The sequence below is a fragment of the Onychomys torridus genome, chromosome 2, assembly GCF_903995425.1.
Source record: "Onychomys torridus chromosome 2, mOncTor1.1, whole genome shotgun sequence".
Lineage (NCBI taxonomy): Eukaryota > Metazoa > Chordata > Mammalia > Rodentia > Cricetidae > Onychomys > Onychomys torridus.
In genome coordinates, this window is record NC_050444.1 from 29,941,156 (window position 1) to 29,967,596 (window position 26,441).

Here is a 26,441-nt window from a genome sequence, read left to right on the forward strand (position 1 = left end):
TCTTTCAAAGAGGTGAAATTTGGACACAGCAACATCAACAGAGAAAGATCATATGCAAAAACTCAGTAAAGAACTGTCAATTTATAAGTTTAGGAAAGTCCTAAAAGATTCCTTCATTAGCACTCTAAGCATGAATCAAGCCAGAAACGTGGGCTTCAGTTTTCTAGAAACAAAACTATATTTCTGTTATTTAAATCATCTAGCTTGTGATACTCTGTTGTGGTAGCATGCATCAACTGACAGAGTCTCCTCATTACCATCTCAGGTATTTTGAAATAGTTTTCATTCAAGAAAATAGTAAACATCCAAATACTTTCTGAATAATTCCTGCATTTATCCATTTTTATAATGCTCTTATTAAATTCTGAGAACTTCATACAATGCAATTTGATCACATTCATTGCTCTCCTCTCTCTCTCTCTCTCTCTCTCTCTCTCTCTCTCTCTCTCTCTCTCTCTCTCTCCTCTCTCTTCCCTATTTGAACTGATCAAGTCCAATTGTTCAGTTTGTGTTGGCCAGCTACTCCAAGATTATGATCAATATGCCATTAAAGGAAACTGACTTTCCCTTTCCCAGTAGCAATAGCTACAAAACTAAGTGTGAGACTTTGTGCCCACTTTCCCTCCTCCATGCTTGAATTTTGTCTGGCTCAACCTTTACAGGTTATGTGCATGATGCCTGAATCACTGTAAGTCCATATGTGAATTTATCATCTAGTGTCTAATAAAAATTATTTCTTTGAAGTTGCCCATCACTTCTAGCCCTTAAAATCTTTTCCTCCCTTCTTCTACATAGATGCCTGAATTATGAGTAGAGAAATTTCATCTAGATTTCCCATTTGAGGTTGAGCATTTCAAAGCCTCTTACTCTTTGCACATTGGATACTTGTGGATCTCTGTATTAATGCTCATCTAGTTCACAATTTTTTTCCTTTGTATGTACTTAGTAGTGCACCAACCTATGTTTCATTATACATTGTGTTTCTATGTACATTTCATAGAAAAAAAAAAGAGGAATTGGTTTTCCTACTGCTGATGGGAGTCAAATTGGTGCTATCACTCTGGAAATCACTGGTGGCTACTTAATAATATAAAATAGATCTATCACAGTATCCAGCTATGCTATTCTTGGGAATATACCTGGAGAACTCTCTATATTTCTTCAAAGATACTGCTCATCCATGGTCATTGCTGCTTTTTTCACAATGGTCAGGAATATGAAATAGCATAATACTCATCAGCTTATGAATGGATAAGAAAACTGTGATACATTTGAACAATGAAATATTATTCAGCTTTTTTTAAAAATGAAAATTTTAGATAAATTAATGGAACGTGAAACTATCATTCTGAGTATGGTAATTCTAACCTGGAAAGACAAATACTCTTTTGTTTTTGTTGTTTGTTTGTTTCTTTTTCTTTTTTTTTTCTTTTCTTTTTTGGTCTAGTAATCAGAAGGAAAAACAGAGACAAGGCAATAGTGGTAGGAACTAAATTCTGACCTCCTCACTTGCTTCAAATTTTTGGTGTTCAACTTGACTCTTCCTGTTCCTTTCAGAAAGCCTAACCCCCGCTTCTGTGGAAGGAGAGTCAGTTTTCTTCATGTGTGTGTGTGTGTGTGTGTGTGTGTGTGTGTGTGTGTGTGTGTGTGTGTGTAGCCTTGGTAGCTTGTCCTTGCTGCTGTGGATGGCTGTATACCCATGCATATGCGACCAACACTAATGAATGCTCTGAAGGGAAAGATGGAATACAAACAGTTTGGAGGGAGAGGTAAAACTGGGGTCTGGGTACAGTTAGAGGTGAGGAGAGAGGGTGAATAAAACTGAAATAATTATCCAGTGGTATAAAATTCTCAAAAAAAGTAAAAATAATAATAACATTAAAAAGGGAAACTCAGTTAGATGCTCAAGTCTTATTCACTGACCTTCCATATGGCAGAGTTCAGGGTTGGTCCATGGGCAGCAGCTTTCCCTCTCTTTGCTGAACACCTCCAATGATTTGACATCTACTCTTCTCATTTTTCAGTCTTTAATTTGAACCCCGAAGTTTTAAGCTATGTCTAAAACTTTTATGTTTCTCTTATATGAGGCAATTCTTATATAATTTTCTTTATTTGGGTTAAATATAGCTTCTTCATCATTCCCCTTGATCCTTCTCTTCCCTACATTGTTCAAGTCTTTCAACTATGCCGTTTCTTAGACTTTGTGCTTCTTCAAAGAATTTGTCCTAAATAGAAATGTTTATGAATAATACATTTCCATTTACCAATTAATGTGGAAATAAAAATATAGCATAAAATTTACTGCCCTGCCTTTTTAAGTATGCAGCTCACAAATTTATTTTTTTCCCTCTATGTGAATGCCTTGAAGCTGTAGTTATAATTTTTTCAAATTTATAGCTTCTCATGTAATGGAGATAGGTGCTGACACTTTGTTGATGTTTTCGTTGAATAATATTTGTTGAATGAATCGTTCATTTTCTGTTTGCTTCCTCTCAACCTTAATGTCAAAAACTGTACTAAGAAACTTTCAGCATTTGACACATAATTGTTCTTAAAAGATATTGTGAGATAATTTAGAATATTTTTAAGTTCTTATAATACAAACACTATATCTAGCTCCAAAGATATCTATTTGGGTAACAAGAAAAATCTTGTCACTAGAAATCCAAAACTTCTTAAGTGAAAGAATAATTGTGAAAATAAATACATAAATAAGAAAAGAAACACTGGTCTTAAGTATTAGCTAATGGCATAGGCTTATCTTGGTTATGTGACACAGAGTAACTGACTAGGACCAAGTTCAAAGGCAATTTAAATAAATTGACTAATGGAGAATGACTACGCTCACTGGGGAAAAGGAAAGATTCTTTAATGGGCCAAAATTTAAGTGTACAGCTAAATTATTAATACTATATCCCCCATTACACACACACACACACACACACACACACACACACACACACACACACACACACACACAAACACACACATGCACACGCACACATTCCTCTCTCTCTCTCTCTCTCTCCCCTCTCTCTAGGAAAGAAGCATCACTTAGGCAGAAGAGACATTCTGAAGCTGAAAGTACATGATACAACATGATTTTGTACAATACATAGCTGCCAGGCTGTGTGTGACCTCCCAGGTAGAGTTTAAAATTTGGTATTATTTTACCAGTAACCACTAGAGTGTTTTAAAATCGCAATGTAGTTTGGCTTGTATGATGCTTTGTAAGATTACTCTAACTTAGTACTGAAGGAGTGGAAAGGACCAGTGACTAAAAAGAAGATTGTATTTTGAAAACTGTTGTATAATACCCTGATGAAAGATAGCAGTAGTTTAACCAAGTTGGATGACATTGTGGAGGAAAGAGGACTAATTTGTTTGGAATTGAGATACAATAGAATTTGGCTCAGGATTATCTGCACAACAAGGGTGAATTCTATCCAAATCCCCACTTTGTCTATATATTCTTAAGGCAATTACAAACTAGTGAATATGCTAGGAATAAAATCTAGGATGATAAAAGTTTATTAACTAAACCACTATTCCAGCAAAATAAAATAAATTGTAAATACAAAATGAACTGTTTTCAATTTTATAGCTTATATATTAAATTTGGTTTGGTTTATAGGATGCATTCAACAAATATTTGTCAACGAAGCTTCCATGTTTTGTAAGGGAAATGTCTAACTAAAAACAATAATTGCATTATTGTATTTGAGGACAAGATAGTTAGCTTATCAGCATATGGGTCTGAGTTTGATCCTACTCATATAATGGCATGCAAATTTTTAATACCAGGATTTGGAGGCAGAGATAGGCAGACCTCTGGAACTCATGGGCCAGCTAGCCTTGTCTAGCTAGTGAATAGCAAGCAGATGTGGAACCCCACCTTAATAAACAAAGTGAACAGCAATTAAGGAACAGCAACTAATGTTGTCCTCTGATCTAAACATGTATGCACACAACATATCTGCACACACACACACACACACACACACACACACACACACACATCTGCATGTACAAATACATGAGCACACAGTGTATTTAGTGGATTCTTTTTATATTATGTAAGTGTAACTCTATTCCATTTAAAAAACATTCTCTAGAGTTCTTTTCTCTTTCACACATACATATTATTTGCTGATTATATTTATTCTAACATGTCAAAAGAGATACAATTTAAATATTATATACATGTAAACTGGTCTTAGGATTAAGTTTCTTGTTAGTAAATGCAAAGGTCACAGTGTGTGATGTCAGGCCTTCCAAATGCTTAATCCATTGCTTATTCCACGCCAGTGGAATAACCTTAATGGTAGTCATTCCATTACAAACATTCCACATCCAATCAAGCCAATAGCTGCATGCTTCTATGCAAAATTAGGAAGTGCTTTTCCAGATAGCCTTAATAATTAACTTCCTAAATAGTTGGGCAGATCATAGGCAACTAGGTAAATGCAAATATCACTCAAACTCCCTGAGTTTGCTTGAATAATCTGGAACAGTTAGAACTGATAAGCTCTATGATCATTTCCAAAGAGAACAATGCCGCTTTCAAACAACTTCTATTTAGATGGAGCTAATTATTCACACCACCTCATCTCATTGTGCTGCCTCCACACTTTCTGCAGTTTATCTCCATCCAAAATCTACTGGTTTAATTATTTTTACATTTATGTGTTGTGTGTGTGTGTGTGTTTGTGTGTGTGTGTGTGTGTGTGTGTGTCCATTTGTGCCCACATGCCAGTGTGCCTATGTAAGGCTCAGAGAGAGACATCATGCAGGAATCAATTCTCAATTACCTGGTTTGAATATAGTATCATTACAACTGTTTGAAATTCACTGATTCTAATAAGTAATGGGAATTTCTTACAAAATCAAATTGTCTCACATTAAAATCACATAATAAAACATCTATAAAGCCAGCAAGATACTAGTGAACAGCAATTATAATTATTCCCCTTAATTTTTATTTCCACTGAAGCAAATATAACTTCAAGTTCTTTAAAAACTGCAAGTTACAAATCAAATTGAAAAATGATTCTCATGGCTACAACTCCATTTCAGACAACACAGCCCAGTGTCTGAGTGACTCCCCACTATACCCTTATTTGCTTTCCATATGTTCTAATTTCCACACCTGAATATTTAGAAATGTGCAAAAAGGAACCCATAGGTATCAGGATGTGTGTTGCCCACACACAATCATTAACATTTGAAAGAAGTTTTTGGCAAGTGAACTCAGGGTAAAAGATACATGAAGGCTATCTTATACAAATCAAAGAATTTCATAAATATGTAACTTTTTCATGATCTGAATGGTGAATTGAAATATTATGAATATTTAATATAGAATTTAAATAACAAAATAGTTGCATGTATGTACTCTGCACACAAAGATATAAGATCTTCACATTCAGAGTTTGACAGACTAACATGAACCACATGTGCTATGTTTAAAATTCTAATAAAGACTGGACTCCTAAGGGGGAAGTAAGGAGACAAAAACAAAGAAAAGGAAAAGGTTGCCAGTGGGGAAGGAAAAAGGGAAGATAGGCTTTAACAGTTTCAAATCATAAATGTTATTAGTACTACAATTATTTACCACAGTTTATGGATGGTTCAAACAAGTGCAAATTTATAACAGTCCTATTGAGTCAAATTTTGTCAGTGTATAACAGTTACTGGTGAGAGTCATAATAACTCTAATTATTTGACAAGTTTAATTAATGAGCTATCAGTTGTTCCTCTTTTTTATTTATGCATTCTAATTGCATTGCAATTAACTAATCTTGCCCTTTTTACCCTATGTAAATATGGCATTGTAATAAAACACATATAACATATGTGTATTTTATGTAATAGCAAAGTTGAAATTTATATTATAATAAAATGAGTATAGAAATGACTATTTCTTTATGGAAAAATGTATTCCATTTAAAAATTATATTGGTTTACATTTTATGGACCATTGATGGAAAATACATTTGTTCTTTCCAATAAAATAATCTGCTTGGACACAGGAAGGATAATGAGGTTACTAAATGTTTATGATGACAGGAAATAGAAGATTGGTGGGGGGGTTTAGAAATATAAAAGAGGATTTGGCAAAAATGAATGAACATGAGGAATGGCCAAGTGATTGTCTACTTTAATTGACAGTCTGCTCTCTGAATTGCTAGCATCTGGAATGAGGAAAGTAGACTGCTGTCCATATTCTTTTGTAAATGTTGCAATTTAACTTGTAAATTTATCTGTATTGCTTCTAAAATTACCACAACTCCCACATTGTTTAGAAAGTGCAGTTCTTGAGATAAACAAACCACAAGCAAAGTTCAGCACACACTGAATCAGTTTTGTATTCTGGATCAGAATACTTAGGTTTATATTCCACCAACTAACCCAGACTCCCTTCACCATGTATACGTTCCCAAAGCCATAGCCAAATGGTTTAATTTATAGAATATTCTCTGTTTTACCACTGACAATGAAATCACCACTAATAAGGTTCACAGATGGCAAGAAAGCCACAAAAAGCACTATATGCTATCTGTCAAGCATATAATTTTCAGATTTAGTAATGTATAATATATTTAAAGAGTTGATCACAGTACATCTATGTTCAAATGAAAGCATAACTGAAATGACTAACTATATTCTTAAGGCAATATTTTGTGAATGGATTATTATTTTTAATTTTTTAAATGTCAGAGACAATGTTGTATTTAAAGCAACTGATTGGTCTGTATGTTTGGTTTAGTTCTGTATTTTCAGAAACATTAGTAATGCCATGCTTTCAATAACCACAAAGAGAACAAATTTGCCTTTCCTGAGAAAAATAAGAAAAACATGGTGAAAGTGAAATTAATAGGTGTAATGGTTATAATTAATTGTCAAGTTGACGAGAGGTAGAATTACCTGGGAAGGGAATTGCAATGAGGAGCTGTTGGTGTTGGGTTAACCAGTAGGTGTGCCTGAAAGATATGTCCTTAATTGAGGTAATTGTGGAAGAGGCCCCACCTTGGCTTTGCATAGTATCATTCCCTGGATTGCATACATGGATTTTCCAAGAGTAGAAGATGCTTCCTGACACTGGGCATGGGTGCATTCATTCTCTTCAGGTCTTGATTATGAATGTAATGAAGTGTGTCAAGTGACCACCTTAGCTTTCCTGAAAGCATGGTGTATTACCTGAGATTGTGAGGTCAAATAAACCCTTCATCCCGTAACAGTAACAGAAATGAATGACAACAGTTGTTTGTATTTTAAAAATGCTTAAAAGTTTGATATTTTAAGAATTACTTCAGCCTTAAGTGTATGTATGTTACACACACACACACACACACACACACACACACACACACACACACATATGGTATCATAGAGGCAAAGATAGAGAGGTTACTTTTATTAGAACATATTTAAGATCTTGAACAAGAGTTTTTCTTGCCCAGTGGTTCAGTGCTGAGAAGCAGACATCCCATTCTCATCTAGGAAGTCTAAATTGGTGACTGAGGACAGACAAAAAGTTCATATTCTGCATATAATTCATTGAGAAAAAGGCAGACAGTAACTATAGGTCCTTCATTTCTTGGATAGCTACAGTCATAAGAATTGTTAATACTACACTGCTACACAAGAACACACTACTTCACAGTTTGTAAACCTTATATGATGCTTGGTATGACTTTTTTACATGTTCTCATGCATTTGTTTCTTCTTGATCCTTCAAACGTGAACTGTTGGAGAGCTATATGGGAAGGTCATGTGATACTTCAGATTAACACAAAAACTCAGAAAAGTGCATCGGCAAAATCTGAAAAGATTTAAAAGGAAGGAAGCTTGTGCTATTATTTCCCTAATAAGGATATGCAAATTAGTGTATATACATGCACACACAGATATTGAGGAGTTAAAAAAAAAAGGAAAGGAATAACAAAAATGTCTGATTTCCCACCAGTCTTTCAGGCTCTTCATTCATTGCAAAGTGTCCTAAGAATGTATGGATGTGAGAACCTCTAAATCTTCATCAAGAAGAATAGACGGACAAAAACACACAGATGCATTCATGAATGCACATACAAACATGTGTGCAACATTATTCTATTGCTGTAATGCCTTGCACATTAGAACATATTCTGCTACACAGAGAAGTAATGACACAAAGTATCAACCCCATAGTCAAGTATAACTGAGATACAATCTGGGCACTATAACTTATTAGTGTAATCCTAACCATGCTGTAGATTTCTTGAAACTTCTCTTTCACTTTACAACATTAGAATTATATTCATATAATATATTATGGTTTGGAGGATTACATAATATTGTATGATGTGAGTCAATAAGCAAATATCTTAAAACTTAGGTTATTTGCTGATTCATCCATTCATTTGATGTGAATAGGACATTATAGAGCATTTCAAAGTTACACAACACAAATTTGCAGAAGCTTTTTGTGTAGGTGTGTGCAGGTAGGACATTCCTTTAACTATAATCCTATTCTCAAACCCTCCTTCAAAAATCATTTAGGAGAACCACGATTATTGCTAATTTACATCTATGCATGTATTACATATTTGTATTTATAGAAATATATAGCAATATATTTTATTTGATATATAATTATAAAATATATAAAATGTATATAAATTAGGATCAGCAAGTATCACAGTAAATTTTAATATAGGATTCAATGAAAATAAATTATTTATATAATTTCATGAAAATTTATACCATCCACTGTAGATGTAACTGGCTTGTTAAATAAGAAACACAGAACAAATTGCAGAGTTAAAAACCACGAGTTCAGAGCAAGAGTGCAAAACCTTACCCTTCACTGCTTCTGCTGTTCTTCCTCTCCCCAAGAGAGCTACCTCTGTGTGTCCTATCTTTTTTATAGATTTTCTGTTCTGTTTTCTCATTGGTTGTAACCCCAGCCACATGACCTCCTCGCCACTGGCCTGTTTGTACAGACCTCCAGGTCTTCTATGGTTGGTATTGAGATTAAAGGCATGTGTCTGCCATGCTGGCTGTGTCCTTGAACACACACAGATCTACCTAGCTCTGCCTCCCAAGTGCTGGGATTAAAGGCGTGCACCACTGCTGCCCAGCTTCTGCTCTGGCTTGCTCTGACCTCAAGGCAACTTTATTAACATACAAATAAAATCACATTTCAATACAAATAAAATATCACTATATTTCCCCTTTTCTATTTTAATAAAAAGAAAAAAGGAAAAAGTTATAACTAATATAAGAAAAATTTACAGCTCTTAGTGAGTTTTTCTGAAATCCTTAACAAAGATAATTATAACTATAACTAACTGATCTTCAACTCCCTCAGAGACCCAAGAAGGAAATAATACTACCTAATAAAAAATAAAAACAGGAAATTCATGCAAGTAGCTTCCAAAAAAAAAAAAATGTGAGTTGACAGAAACAGCCAGCTGCCTGTACATTCACCTGAGGTTTCTCCGCCGTGTTGGGGAATCATCTTCAGCCTATAGGCTTAGCGTACTCTTTTGTGAACTAGGATGTACATAAGGTCAACAGTTTGACCTCACATTTGGTGAGAGCAGTCTATGTACCAGAAACACCTGAATTCCATTAGTGTCATGTCATGGTTCAGGATTTTAAATTCTGGAAATTATTGATTTTTTTTTAATTCAGCTGTCCATTTTTCTTGGCTGTGTATATGTGGCTTCATCTCGGCATCCTGTTCTCCACATCCCTCTATTAAATGCCAGTCTACTATTGAGAGGGGTAAGCTTAGTTATTCTTCAAGAATAACTGTTTCATCTGCTGTTCCATTGCACATCAGAAGCCATTGGCCCACTCCCTGTTCAGTTGCCTTCAAAGAAAAGGGCACAGTACCTTTTACAGACTGCAAAGGCCACTCACTTCAGGGATGGTGCAATATTGTGCTGGCTTCAGAAGATGCCTTTTGTTAAAGCCACAACCACACTTGTTTTGGCAAGAATTGATAGTCCTTTGTTTCATGTCCTGTCTGTCCTGTTTGTCAGCAGTTGATTCAAGGATACTTTGTTGTCCAGTGGCTAACTTTTGCCACAATGAAAGTTAACTCCATATGCAATTTCTTCAATGCCCATATTTTCTCTGAAGTAGATTGATACTGCCAGGAGCCGACATGTCTCATAGTCATAGCAAAAAAGAAAAATTCTTAAGTTATTAAAACATTTTAAATGCCATATTCTGTAGATCTCTGAAGAGTTTGAAGATGACCTGTCTATCTAAAATATATCTGTTTGATCTTGAAAACACACCTAATATGACTACAAGTTCAATTGTAAGTCTAACCACTAATTTTCATTTCTATATTTCCTAATAGTTGGTAATACTAACATTCAAAGATTAGCAAATCACATTACATTGTTAAATGAATGGTATAAATACAGTATCTTGAGCAAGATTAGAAATATGTATATGGTATATTCTAACAATCTCAATTTCAATAATAATAATTTGTATACAATATAAAACAATCCAATCGAATGTAAAGTATTTAAAACTAGTAATTGTCTTTTTCATTTTTCTTTTTCTTTCTTTCTTTTCTTTTTTTCTTTTTTAACAAGCACCTTTTGCCTAGCCCTTTTCCTAACCCTTAACAACAACTTGTAACCAACCCTCCTAAACAATGAAAACTATCCCAGACCCAATACCCAAAAAGGACCAAAAAACCACCCATCACACACCACCCCTTTGGGAATGTGGGCGTCATATTCTTAAAATTGCTTCCTGCTGGGTATGGGCGAAGTTATCTTTATTCTGAAAAGAAAAATTTTGGGTTAATTGACAAATTCTAGGAAAGGTAACTATATTCTTTGTTATCCATAATGCCAAAGTTCAGGGTTTATCTCAAGTCCTTATTCAAGTAGTCTTTGAAACTGGATGATCTCAGCTAGCCATCTCAGAATTGCTCTAAGCACTTTGTAGTCCAAAGTTGATCTGTAGATGATGTTTGTCAGCTTAGTGATATTATTTTCCATGTGGAATTGTCGTTGTGGGGCCCCATCTTCTTCCTGGAGATTTCAGTTGAAGTTAGGCCTGGCCGTGATTTCCTGCAGAAAACTGAAAAGAGACTCGAACACAAAGACATGTATAGGCAGCTAATCAAAGCCTTTTCTCTAGAATTGATTAGTACTCTATATGACCATTATTATCTTAACAAAGTTTAATATATATATATCTTGTAAATTTTGATATAAAATTCATACTTTAAGAAAAGTTTAAAGAATCAGAATAGAATCAAAAAATTGAGATTAGTAATAAAATAGTCCCTTAATTAATTTGGTTTTTCTCCTGTCCCATGTCAGGAGATGGCTCTTTCTTCTGGTATGATACAGGGAGTTTTCATTTTCCTTTTAACAACATGCTTGAGTTTAAAGGAGGAGAGAGCCATTCTCCAACTCCAAAATCAGCTTGAAGCTTTAATTGAACTGGGACTACAAGAAGACCAAGAGTATTAATTTTTTAGAGAAGAGCAGAAACAAACATTTAAAAAGATTTATGAAATTTTGTAGATGATATACCAATAGGCCATTTTACTCTTTTTCCTGGGACAGATGATTTGTCCTTTTTCTTCAGTTGTTTCATTTGTCCAGTGTTCTTCAGATTACTTAGCCTTCATTCTCCTATTTATAGAAATATATAGCAATATATTTTATTGGATATATAATTATATAATATATATATAATGTATATAAATTAGGATCAGCAAGTATCACAGTAAATTTTAATATAGGATTCAATGAAAATAAATTATTTATATAATTTCATGAAAATTTATACCATCCACTTACCATATTGCATAGTTATTGTTGATAATACAATGAAAAGCAACAACTAAATTTTCCTAGAAAATTTGAAATTTGAAATCAAAGTCCACTGGTATTTATCTTCATATGATAATACGTATTTTATAAAAATATACTGTAACAATGACTTTGTTACCCTGTGGATTGCTTCAAGTTTTGTAACATTTTGGTCTTTAAATTGTTTACATCCTAGAGCTACAGTTGGTAACTTAGAGCCAACTGGATTTTATTACTAATATACTAATTAATTATTAATTAACTAATAATATTACTAATTATTAATAATAATACAAATATACTAATATATTTGCCCAGTTGTTTTGCGGGAATAAACATAGAGTTTCCAAAAGCATTTTGGTCATTTCTACACATCAGTATCTTCAGATACATCTTGTATTTTAGAACAGAACTTTTCAAAGATAAATATGCTCAATTTTGAAGTTAAATTACAAGAGGCCAATGATTTCTTGTACCCAATGATGTCTAAGTCTGCCTCTATCCAATTCTCAATGCTCATTGAATTTAGACTTTCCAGAACTATGCTTAGGATATTTAAAGAACCTTCAATGTTGTTTTCAGTGAGCCCATACCATTATGATCTAAAAAAAAAAAAAAAAAAAAAAAAAAAAAAAAAAAAAAAACTGATTTTACCTGCCTGAATACTCTGGGTAATCTCTGCACACCTCCAAATCCAGAATAATGTAGATTCTTAGACTGAAAAAAAAAACCCTCTGCTAACTAGAAAACATTACCTTCAGGGTATTTATTAATATCAGATGGCAAGATTAATGCATCTTATAATACAATCAGTCCAGTAGTGTTTAAACATCGTATGATATTAAAAAGATCCATTGAACTGATGATAGAAGAACATCTCATAAGATTCTGGGGAGCAAGCTGAAGTCACAGGAAGCAAGAAACGTTATAAGAACTTGTTGAAATATAGCTTGGAGCACTACATCATTCCTGGAGGGCACTGGGTAACACTGGCCCTAGGGGGATTGAAGCTGCTACAGGAATAAGAGGCATATTAGATTTTTAGAGCCCTTGTGGACAGGCATGTGTGGGAAATGGAAGAGATTGTATTTTCACAAACAGCAGAACTTGGAGGGTGGACAGACTGGATTCTTTATTTGACTAAAATTGAAAAGTTCAGTAAGAAACAATCTTTCAAAATGCAAGACAATTATGTTTATTTTATTTTGCTTTTAAGCCAGGAATAAGAAAAGTTACCCTGAATAAATCCTTACTTTAATGTCTATTAATTGTTGCCATCTACTATTACAAATTTTATGTTGATTTTTTTAAAGTAGTTCTGGCTGGGAGAAACTAAATAATTTATGCAAGTGTATATTCTTAGTTCCAGAGAACAAAGTTTTATTAGCCCAAAGCCTAGGGCCCTGAAACCTTGTCCCACCCTAGTCACAGCACAAAACCCTAATACTGGGGGAAGCTGTCTGCTACATCATTTATCCTCACGTCCACTCTCTCATGTAGTTCAATATAATTCTTAGAACTCATCTGAAGATGTCACCAAGGAAAGTCAAAATTCCTGAGGAGACGCTGATGGCAGTGTCCCACACAAGGGCAGAAGACTCTCCAGGAATCTGTGATGTAGTTTCTTCTTCACAGGACTGGGCACAATTACATAAAAGTCTATCAGTTGCATTCTATTGATTCAGTATCTTACAGAGTGTTTTTTTTTTTCTTTAAAAGTAGACTGAAATGCACTTTGAAAATACAACAAAAGGTCCAACATCTAGCAATGATTTGACATTTAAAAATGGTATGTTAGAATTGAAATAGGATAATTAAATCAACCCTTTACTGAACCTGACACTGAAGCTGAAAACCCCAATGAAAGTCAAAGGCTCCTGCCAATACCACTCAGGAAAACCAGCTCTGACTGGAAATCAGGCTGAACTTAGGGAGAATCTATTTTAATAAGAAATCACGGGTTAAAAGGGAAGAACAAGGTGAGCAAATCTGTTTTGTCCTGTGCACCTGTGAGGCCTACCTGACCGAAGAGAGGAGAAGGTTCAGATATTTGCCCCATGTATCGAAAGTCACATTGGGAAAAAAAATCAAATTAATGAAAATGTGATCACTTCTCTTATGTTTTGACAAACTACATAGCAAGAAACCTTCAAATCCAAGTAAATTGCATTCCAAATGTGTGTTTGGAATCAATATACAGTTTCTTTTCATTCCTTCCTATCGTTTCATCCTCCTTCTTTATGTTTTCCATTAATGCAGTAAAATATTCTCTCTCTGTCTCTGTCTCTCTCTCTCTATGTGTATATGTGTGTCTCATGTGTGTATAAACACATATATGTGTGTATAAGCACATGCCTGACATCACACTGCTTTTATTTCCTTGTTGAATAGAAACCAGACTTGGGTGGCTTTATTAGACAACACACTTGAAAATTGTTTTATCCACAATATTTATTATAAAAGAAGAGAAGAAGAGTGGAAAGTAGTGGGAGTTTGATAAGCCTGAAAAATCTCTGAATTGTGTCCTGGAAAGTTTAGCCCTGTATTTTTATTTTATTATGATAATTATACATATAAGCACTAAAAAAATATCTGTATACTTCCCTCACCATAATAATTTCTTTGAGTGCTGGCATCTGCATCAATTGGTGGATAAGATCAAACTGCATAGTATAGCTCATGGCATATTGTAAGCGCTCAGTGAATATTTCTTGAGTGAATAAAATATTGGTAGGACAAAAATTAGTGAAGCTGAATCTCTTCTCCATGCCCATTTGTTTCTAAAATTGCCTGTGCACTTCCAGAAATGCCGCTAGATGCTAGAGACCCTATAATCCATAGGGGCAGGAAGAACCTCATAGGATAGCAGGTCTAATCTAACCCTTCGAGAGATGTGTGACAATAGACTGCAAGAGTTAGGATGCTTAGCAGCAAATGTGAGCCTCCAGATAGCAGATGAAGACTTGAGTTGGAGTGACATCAGAACAGGAATGTGATGTGTGGGTGTCACCAAATGCATCATTTTCAGAGGAAAATACAGTTTAGTCCTGTAAATTTCCCACTGTGAGTAGTTAGGTAGGAGTGATTTTCAAGATAGATTTAGTGCATTGTGACTAGCTTTTTTTTTTAAATTAAAGTATAGTAGTCTACCCTTGTTTGTGGTTTTGCTTTCTGAAGCTACAATTACCCATGGTCAACTATGGTCTGAGAATAGTAAATGGAAAATTCATGCATCAAACACTTCCTATCCGGACAAAATTTCACAGCATCCTGCGTTGTCCCGGACCTGAGGTGATTAATGCCTTTGTCCAACATGGACATGCCTGTCACCTTCCCACCTCAGAGATGTCTAGGTGGACTGAGCAACTGTAGTAACAGAATACTGTGATCAGACAACCCTGGTTGTCTGACGGCATCCCAGAGCACAAGAGCAACGATGCTGGGGATTCTGACTTGCCAAAGAGAAGCCAAGGAATGTTTGTAAATAAAAACCTGAACATAGAACAAATAATTTAAGATCAAAATTTTATTAAGGTTTATTGATGTAATTGTTCTGTTTATATTATCATTGATTGCTTCCTTTGCTTAATTTATAATTGAAATTTACCAAAGTTCTGCATATTTAGTAAAAATAGCAGTACAAACTTGTGAAAAGGGTCTAGAAATACTTGTTTAGGTAAAGGAGTTCATCCTCCTAGATTAATATAGACTACTATAGTCTACCCCAGGCTGGAAAAGAAAAAATCAGAATGTGGTAAAAATAAGTGTTTTAAAATCTCATATTAATGGAGTATTTTGATGTAGCTTACAGATAAACATAGTGTCTGTATTGTATTGTATATTGTTTTGTTCTGTCAATTTACTGGTCCTTTTACTCAAGATGGTGTGATTATTCAAAATATTTTGTAAACCACATGAACCTTAAGATTGTATTTCTACTTCTGTGAAAGATCATTGTTAGTTTTGGCAGGTGTTTTATTACATTAATAGATAACATAATGATATGTGGACATTTTAACAAAATTGACTCTAAATCCATATATATAAGTTATTTTGTCATTTATTGGTTTCTTTTATAATTCCTTCAATATTGCACGGTTTTATTGCACTGATCTTTACCAATAGGTTAACGTTTTATGTTTTCATAGTATTGTAAAGAAATTGTTTCATTAATTATTCTTTCAGATAGCATGTTGCTAGTGGATAGAATATGCTGAAGTATTTTTTTTTAAATATCTTGAACTATGTAACTCAATACAGCCTCAATCTTGGCATCCTCCTGCTTCAGCTTTCTTTGTGCTGAGATTATAAGTATGTACTGTCACCACCCTCTGGAACAATAAGTTTTAAATACTAACTTTTATCTTTTTTTTTTTTTTTGCATCCCCGTCACCGTTTTTCTTCTCTGTTCTCGTCCTAGTTCCTCTCCCCACCCCACCCCTTCTGTTCCCACCACCCAATACACTCCACTTCCTTTTCTGTATAGGAAAGGCAGGTCTCCCATGAGCATCAATAAAATATGGCATATCAAGTAGTGATAACTCTAAGCACCTCTCCATGTATTAAGACTGGGCAAGGTGAACCAGTATGAGGAGTATGATCCCAAAAGCCAGCAAAAGAGTTGGAGACAGCACCGTTCCCACTGTTAGAAGTCCCACAAGAAGACCAAGCTACACAAATGCAACACATATGCAGAGTGCCTAGGTCAGTCCCATGCAAGCTCCCTGGATGTCAGTTCAGTCTGTGAGCCCAGGTTAGTTGATTCTGTGAGTTTTCTTATGGTGTTCTTGATTGCTCTGGCTCTTACAATCCTTTATCCCACTCTTCTGCAGGATTCCCCAAGCTCCCCCTAATGTTTGGCTGTGAGTCTACATCTGTTTCTATCAGTTTCTGGATGAAGTCTCTCTGCTGACAGTTGGGCTAGGCACCAGTCCCAGGTGCCTAGACATCCAATAGGCAGGACAGATTGTAGGCCAAAGGTTCTGTGACTGGGTTGGTTTCCATCTCCCTCCACTTGAAGTCTTGCCTGACCAGATGGCCAGTTCAGACTATGTATCCTTTATTGCTAGGATTCTTAGCTGAGGTCATCCTTGTAGATTCCTGGGATATTCCCTTGGGCCAGGTTTTCACCTGATCCCAAAGTCAGGTTTTAGACTGACTCCAGAATACCCCCTCTTTCCAGTAGTCTCTTCAGTACTGTTCCCCTACACCCCTACCAACCCAGTGTTGCTCATGTTCCTATTCCCACCTGTTGTCAGTCCACTCACAAAATATCTTTCATTTTCCCTTCCCAGTGAGATACAGGGGTCCCCCCATGAACCCTACCAGTCCCCCTGGGTGTGCAGATTGTGGCATAGTTATCTTTTATTTTACAGCTAATACATACTTATAAGGGAGTACATACCATGTTTGCCTTTCTTGGTCTGGGTTACCTCACTCAAGATGATTTTATTTCTAGTTCCATCCATTATACTTCAAATTATCTGGTGTCCTTATTTTTAACATCTGAGTAATACTCCATTGTGTAACTGTACCACATTTTCTTTATATATTCCTTAGTTAAGGGACATCTAGGTTATTTTCAGATTCTGGCTATTACAAATAAAGCTGCTATGAATATAGTCATGCAAGTGTCCTTGTAGTATGATTGAGCATCCTTTAGGTATATTCCCAAGAGAGGTATAGCTGAGTCTTGTAGTAGATTGATCCCCAGTTTTCTAATAAACCACCATACTGATTTCCAAAGTGGCTGTACAAGTTTTCACTCCTAACAGCAATAGAGAAATATTCCCTTTGCTCCACATCCTCTCCATCATGAGCTGTGACTTGTGTTTTTTATCTTAACCATTGTGTCAGGTGTAAGATGAAATTTGAGAGTCATTTTGATTTGCATTTCCCTGATGGCAAAGAATGTTGAACATCTCTTTAAGTGTTTTTCAGCCATTTAAAATCCTTCTGTTGAGAAATCTCTCTTTAGATCTGTACCCAATTTTTAACTGAATTGTTTGGTTTGTTGATATCTAGTTTCTTGAGTTCTTTATATATTTTAGAAATCAGCCCTTGGTCAGATGTGTGGTTGGTGAAGGCTTTTTCCCATTCTGTAGGCTGCCATTTTGTTCTATTGTTGGTGTCCTTTGCCTTGAAGAAAAATTTCAGTTTCATGGGGTCTCATTTACTAGGTGTAAATACTAACTTCTAATCATGCAAATTCACTAGTGTGAATATTAGTTCTAACTTTTTTTTTTTTTTAAGAATTTGTTGTTTGTTGTTGTTGGGAGGACTCCACTTAAAATCACATCATCATCAAACAGAATTTTTCCACCACATTCTTTGGGTGTCCCTTTATATCACTGTGGCAGAACAGATTACATAAACAATATAAGGAAAGGGACTGTTTATTTGGACTGAAGGCAATTAACATGGTCATGCCAGAAAAACAGAGAAGAATATTGGAAAGAAATTAGCATAAGATAAAAACTACAACCACTAGAGACCTACTACCTCCATTTAGATTACACCTTCTGCATTCCATGCCTTATAACAATACCATCATGTTATGAATGCATCCATCCATGCAGTGGTCCAGAGTTATCATATTCTAATTGTCTCTAGAAATGCCTAGCTAATCTTCTGGATATTTTTAATCTAATTGACAATCAAAATTAACCATTGAAAGTCTTCTTTATTTTCTAATTTCTTTGTCTAGGACTTCCAACACTAAATCAAATAAACATTTATTGTTCCTAATCCCAGAGGAAAATCCAAAAGCTCTTCACCCTTAACCATGTAGGTTCATGAGAGAATCAAACATTTAACTTTGAATAACTCAAGGTTATTTCCTCCTACATACATTTCCTTGGAAATTTCCATAAAGAAAGAAGGCTAAATATAATACTTTTTCTAATTATTTATCATCAAAGAAAATGAAATTCAATATGCAAATAGATATCATGATTTTTACAGATATTACAGCCTTGGTCAACATAGCAAGGTAGACATGAGTAAATTATTCTCACCAGAAAAACTGTTCTCAATTAAAAACAAAACAAAAAATATGATAATATGGATATTTAATGATGTTGGTTTTTGTAACCATTTCAGAATGTACAATTAATCTCCAAATTTCAGACTGTTTTGTTCACTGAAGATACATGAACTTTTTATTTGTCAATTATGCCTCAATAAAGTTGGAAAATTGCATCGTTCCTCTCAATAGTTCTAACCAATATCATTATTTAGTAGCTTTCTCTAAATAAAATTAAGAATTAGTGAGATTGTAAAGTATGGCAAAAAGCACAGTTAGATGCCCATTTATGTTAGTCTATCTGAGGAGAACAAATTTAGAAGAATGAGGGACATGAATGTAAAAGGCAAATTTAAGAGACATGTTTTCATGTACTGGGAAAAAGAAGTAGATGTTTAAGAATGTTAGACAAACAATCACTCACTGAGCTCCATCCCAAGCCCTAAATCACATTTTGGTCCTGGGGAAAAGAATAGGAATAAAAAAAGGTAACAGAATAAAATGATGTTTAATGTTTATATTGGTCTCCCTATTTTCCTAGCAAGTCAAAACATAACAAGAATTTAATTTATTGACAGGCTTACAGACAAGATATCAGAGATTGCTTATGTGGAGAACTAAGAACTTTTGTTATTTTACTGAGAGATAACTGGGTTTACATATACCACTATAATTGAAAACTAGATTTCAAAAAAGATTCACAGGTAAGTGAAAAACATTATTCATACTCACCTGTAAAACTGGGAAGACTAAGGTGTCTAATGAGAGCTACCAAGCTAGATGAATCAGAATTTGTAAACCACTTGCAAGATTCTAAGCTTAATATCATAACTGTGAATAATATTTATATAATTTTAAATAATATTATTTACACTTTAGTGTCAATATTTATATTGACAATTGTGAATAAAGAGCTTATAGAAATTTCAGTATAATGTTGTTGATAAAAAATTACTGAATTTCAGAGCATACCTATTGTATCTATCAGAAAGCTGAGTGACAAAATCAAACATTATTATGGGTTAAACTGTCTCTATCTCTGTATTATTCTTGTTATGGGGTAGTGTACATCTTGTTATGAGGTAAGGTCCATGAAAGCAATCCAGTTGAAATGAGGCCATTATTATGGCCTCTAAACCAGCATTATGCTCTTTTAATGAAACTGGAAAGTCTCAAGCACACTGAGGCCAAGAAGAAATGCCTGGTGAAAGTTGAAGTTCTGTTGGAAAAGCAGAAAACTATCAGAGATTTTTAGAAAGACCAGCTCTGAAGAAACGTGTATTGGATAATAGCTTTACTTCAAGATTCTGGAACCTGATACCTAGATTGTGGTGTTTGATAATAGCTGGCCTAGAAGCTCATAGACACCTTTCATTGTATCCAAAAGTGGAATGCACTACAAAGAGAAACATGATGATTTCTTTCTTGAATGACTGGATTCTGATAAAAGATTAAACACTTAACTACTGTTATTCCAAATACAAATTTGAACTGATGCAGCACCATGTGCATATATTACAATATCTGAATGTAAGCTGGAACTCTTTGCTTTCTCTGAGAGTTCTAGGTAGTCAGCCTTGGCTAAATGACAGAACACAGGTTTCATCTTACAAAGAATATTGTCATGACAATATTCTAAATAATAATTCTGAAGTGTTTTAAAAATAGAAGAGTTTTGCATGTTAAATATTTCAAACTTGTGTACTAAAATGATTTAAATCTTTTAAAAAGAAAGTTTTTTAGTTGACTTTTTAAAAGAGTTTATCTTTCTCTTACTTAATCATTACATGACTTATTGCATGTCTGGAAAAGAAAAGTTTATATAGCAAGGTAAGTTTTTGGAATACAAGTTAGCCTTGCTGTGTGCTGGAGCCTTCCATGAAGTCATCTGGAATGTGTTGAACTAGGACAAATGTATTATAATTTGTATTATTACTAATATATAGTTATTATTTCTTTAGGCAACAAAAGAGCAAAACTAGTTACTTTTATGGTTTAAATTCCAAATTATTTAATGTTTTAATGTTATTTGCTGAATGTGTGGCCTCAGATGGAAAATTCCACTAACTTTGTTAATAAAGGAAAATTTTAACCACTTCTCCTCATATATACTAAACCATACACAAAATAAGATGATGAATTAAGAAGGAAATGCTGTTAAGAGAATTACTGTAAGCATGAGGAAACTATTAGACCCAAGTTTTCAGTAGTCTAGAATTCTAAGATTTGATTTTTAAATGATGAAACATCCAATAAGCCAAATGACTCTGCATAAACATGTACATGGAATAAATTATTCCAAATGAAAGCATGGATGTTATTTGTTCAGCTGTTTTAGTGGTTGGAACGTTAGGAACAAAAGCTATTATTGTTCTATGTATTTTTTCACAGGAAATAGACAGTGGCAAACATACAGTAGTTCAACACATGAGATCAGAGGCAGGGTTTTTATAGTAAACCAAGAACAGATGTTGGAACGATTTGAGACCTTTGCAGAAATTATTAGTTATGTTTGCCTTTGAAAGCAAAGAAAGTTTACAGAGACTCACATATCTGATTATATTAGGAAACAGACAGGTTTTCAAATCCAAAAGCTTTAACTCATTCAGGCTCAAAGTTCCTGTGCACAATTCTGTACTTGCTACTCAACACTACAGAAAATAACTATGAGGAGATTCATGACCGCCAACAGTTTTCCAAAGCATGCTTACTTTTGAAAGATTTTTACAACGAGTATCCTGTATGTAAACTAAGTAGCCACACGCTCCCAAATAAAATAAAAATACAATTTATTCAACAGGAAAATATCTTTTCTCAGTAGCAACGACTGAAAGGGATTGATTATAGACATCAGGAGGAATATATTTTCTCAATAACTGCAAGGGTTTTTTTTTAGATTGAACTGAAATTCAACACATTATTTTCATCCTACGTATAGGATGTCTATATGAATAAATATGACCTCCTTCATGTTTCTGCCATTAACCTCCAACCTTGACATAGTTCCTCTTTGCCTTAAAAGCTCTGCCCTACCTTACTCAGCTTTTATTCCATGAACATTATTCATTTAATCACTTCTTAGGAGACATTCTCATTTAGGCTTTTTATTCAAAATTAATTATTTTAAATTAATAGTAATGTATACTCACTCATCATTTACGTTTCTGCGGCGAGCTCCTCGACCAGTGAGGAAGAACGACCACCATTCGAGGATTCTTCTCAGATCACACTTTATTGGAGCGCCTCTTGATTGAGGGAGAGCTGGAGGTGAGGGGCCCCAAGAACCAAAAGGCAGCTGCTTATATAGGGAACCAAGCGAACGGGTCAATCTGTGATTGGATCCCACCAGAATGCAAGCACGGGGAGCCACGGGATAGGCTGAGGACATAAGGCCAAATTACCATATACGCGCATGCACAAGCCTCGAGGCATGCAGCCCAGCAAGCACAGCCAAATATGGAGTTGTTTACAGCAAAGCTGTCAGGAAGTTGGCGCCATCTTAGAATGGCGGCTCCCTACCCGTTTCAGTCTTCTAAATACAAATATTCATACATGCATATACTCCCATACACAGACACAGTACACAATGATAACATGTAGCAGTTGAAGGTATGATGAGTTCACATGCTACTGGCATGATGTTCATTATAAGATTTTACACTCCCCTTTACATTTTTTCATGGATAAAACACATAACTACTAATTGTAGTCATTATGCTGTAATGTAGCTCTACAAAAGTATTGCTCCTATTTTACTTTCATATCATTTTTCCAAGACTTAATCCTAACTATAATATCCGATGCTAATCGGATGCTAAATCACCGTGTCATTTTCCACTTTTGTGAGATAATTATTGTTCATTCTACGTGAAAGCAAGATCAGTTAGCATTCATCTTTCTGTTTCAGCCTTATTTCACTCATCAATATGTACTTAGTTTCAATGCTTCTTTCTGATCTATAACAGAACCACAGCAAGCTCATACTTGAATTCTCATATAGTTAGTCCCAACTTTGTGGCTACTCTCAACTTATCTCTGTGGCTACTCTCAAATTATACTGTTAGTTGCAAATTGAAATTGAAGAAAACTGTAATGGTGTTACCTTTATTTTATGTTTCTGACCTCTTCCTTCAGATAGACAGTAGGTACTGGCCATTCATTATTTCTTAATCATCTTACCCCTAAGAATTATTTTATATTTTTATCTTTCTTCTCAGACAAATTTCCCATATTTGCACAGACACATTTAAATTTCCAATTGACAATTTTTCCTCACATAAGGCTAGCACCTAGACATTCCTGTATACATGGATAGTATTGTTTCCATCATATATGCATTTTAGTTATTTTCTATCTTAAAACCATTTTCATACATTTGTTAAAAAAACTCACATAGTTTATCCTATTCTAGCTACTTCTTCAATTCTGTGCTCTCATTTATATAGAAAATTGCACTATTATCTGCTTCATTGTAGAATTTATACCCCTATAAGTTGTTAAAAAGTAAAACATATGTCTAAACGTGCTGTTTACACTTTCCTTTAAATGCATTATGTACCACTTTTTCAAAGGAATTCCTTTTTAGTAAACAGGAACTTCATGATTCTGCTTTTCTTATTGTTTGGGAATTTATTCATGCACATGTGTTTCTGTAAAATCCATCCTATCTCCTTCCTTCCATTTCCTCCTCTTTCCCCCTGCCACTTTTTCTTCAAATCATGTGTCCACTGTTTGTAACCCACTGAATCTATGCACTGCTGCCAGTATGTGCCTGGGTGAGGGTCATGTACTGGAATACGTGTAGTCTCTCAGAGTGCACATCCTTGAGGGAAACTGGTTCCCCTTCCCCCAAGACATCAGTTCCTCAGATAGGACCAGCATCTGTACATACTGAGTCATTGGTTACCTGATCTTGCACAGGGTTTTGTGCATGGACTTTTAGCAAGTATAAGTTCATATGTGCAGCTGCTTTGTAATTTCCTGGAAAATACTTTTTCCCTTCAGAAATTCACAACTTATGGCTTTTTAACCCTTCCATTTCATCTTCTATGATAATCTCAGAGACCATATATATCCAATTATGAATTGAAAATTACATCATCTCTTATTCACTGCATATTTACCAGTGTGGAACTCTATGTTAATTGCCATCTACTCTAAACAGAAATTTGTCTGATAAGGGCTGAGAGGTGCAGTAATTATGAGTATAAAGATAAGAACTTAGAGAGTAGTTCAATATTATGCCCATTTAGAAGAGTAATAGTTTTACATTCCCCTGTTATGCCAATGATCCAGCCAGCCATACATTTTGGGCCTAGTTAACAGTACCAAGGATGACTTACATCTTGTGAAATAGGTTTTAAATCCATTCAGAAAGTGGTTGATTGGTCCCATAATATCCACACCGCTGTTGGCGCTATTGGGCATATCATTTATTATTGTATCTCTCAAGGTTCACATCTGAGTAAGACTGTTTGTCCTGGTAGTATAGATAGAGCCTTCTAGAACTATAAAAGCCAGCCAGTAGATTAAAGCTCCCAGGTTGGTGTCAGCTAGATTTATCTATGTCATGTCACTCAAGTTTGTCACATCTTCAGCAATACAGTCTTGCCATCAGGGTATGCAGGATAACCAGGAGCAAAAGCAATAGCATATGAGGTTTGGGGGCATGTCTAGAACCCAGATGACTAACCACTTGAAAAGAAGTAACCTGTCCCTGTCAGTGGGCTTAGGTTTCTTATTTCATAGTCTGTGGTGTCTGAGAGAAGCATTGTCATTCCATTATAGGTTAAATTCATTTAAACAATTTATATAAATGTAATGAGATATATTTCAAGCTTATAAAATTTGTGTTTCTATATGTTTTAAAGATATTTAGTTGTGGGATGACTCTTCTTTATCATGCTTGAGGGCCATCCATCCAAATCAGTAAATAAAGACACTTTCTGAGAGCCAACCTGGTTCTGCCTAAGGGCCTTAGCAACAGCAGCTGAACCATGATCTGGAGATGACCTAGACTAATGAGAGGCAGCCATTTATATCAGCAGATGCATATTCATCAGACCTCCCCCCCCCCAGGGTCGGGTGGAGGTTATATAAGACTTCCTCTTCCTGAATAAACTGAGCTTGTTGTTTTGACATTCTCCCAGAGTCTGTGTCATTGACTCTGCACCTACTTGGCCCCCTCCCCTCCAAAGGGAATACCAGCACAGGACCCTGCCACATCTGGTGCTGAAACCCAGAATATCTGATGCTTGGCAACAGGGACTGTATGTCTCCATTTATACATGCATGGTGTTGGTTGAGCAGCCCCCTTGAGCTGTGTAGTAGGCCCCTCTACATTGCATGCTTTTGGTCCCTCTTTCTTCTTTTTGTTTGTCTTGTTTGTGAGTCTGCCTGTATGGTAGGGTGGCAGATACTTTTGTTCAGGCTTGCATAGCATTTCCTTCAAGGGCTGGACATTCAGGAAACAGAGCCAAAGTCTGAATATTGGTAGTTTTTTGTTTTGTTTTGTTTGGTTTTGTTTTGTTTTGTTTTTGTGTGTGTGTAGATGGAGACCTTCTCTCCAGCCTCTGCCAAGCCCTGTTAGTCTGACAGCCCACTTATAAAATAAACAACAGATGCTTATATGATCTAAACTGCTTGGCCATGAGCTCAGGTCTATCATTGTCTAGCTCTTACTTTTATATTCATCCCATTTCTATTAATCTATACTTTGCCATGTGGCTTATGGCTTACTGGTACCTTACATCTTCCTTGTCCTGGCAGCCACTGTCAGGTCTCTTCACCTCCACCTTCTACTTCCCAGAATTCTCTTCTCTACTTGTCCCACCTATACTTCCTGCCTGCCTACTGGCCAATCAGTATTTTATTTATACAGAGTGATATCCACAGCAGTGTGTGTCTGTGTGTGTTTGGGGGGGGGGGTGTTTGTGAATGCATACATGTGCTTGTGGGATGTAATACCAGGAGAGATGGCTCAGCAGTTAAGAGTGCATGTTGCTCCTCCACCGAATATCTGGAAACCTGATCTTTGGATGAGAGTTCTGTTCCTAGCTGGAAAAAGGAAAGTGACCTCAGAAGTAACCTCCAGTTGTTTTTATGCCCATCTTGTTGGCTATAATTACTGGCCTAAAGTTATCCTCTACTGAGGGGGTCATTAAGACCCACAATAAGCACTGTCAGGAACAACATAACACCAACTTATCTATCACCTTCATTCTGTCCATGATTGATATTTCTTCCACCTCCGCTGAGAAGGAGATGTCTGAGAATAGGCATAAAGGAAAGGAAAGGGATGGAAAGAGAGAGGAAATTATTGTAGCAGCATCCAAGCCTCCACTGGCAGCCCTCTCTCTGTTCCCCCCCAAAACCTCAAGTGGCTACCCTCCATTGCAATATTCATGGAGTGATTTGCCTGGATGTCTGCCTGCTGAGCCAGTTGCTCTGCATACCTCCCAGCCTATTCCACCTATGGAGCCACACGTGCCCACCATGGCATTTCCAGTTAATGTGGGCCTCACTGTAGCCAACCAGCCATGGATACCTGCCCCTCTTGCAGATCTGACTTTGGTCTG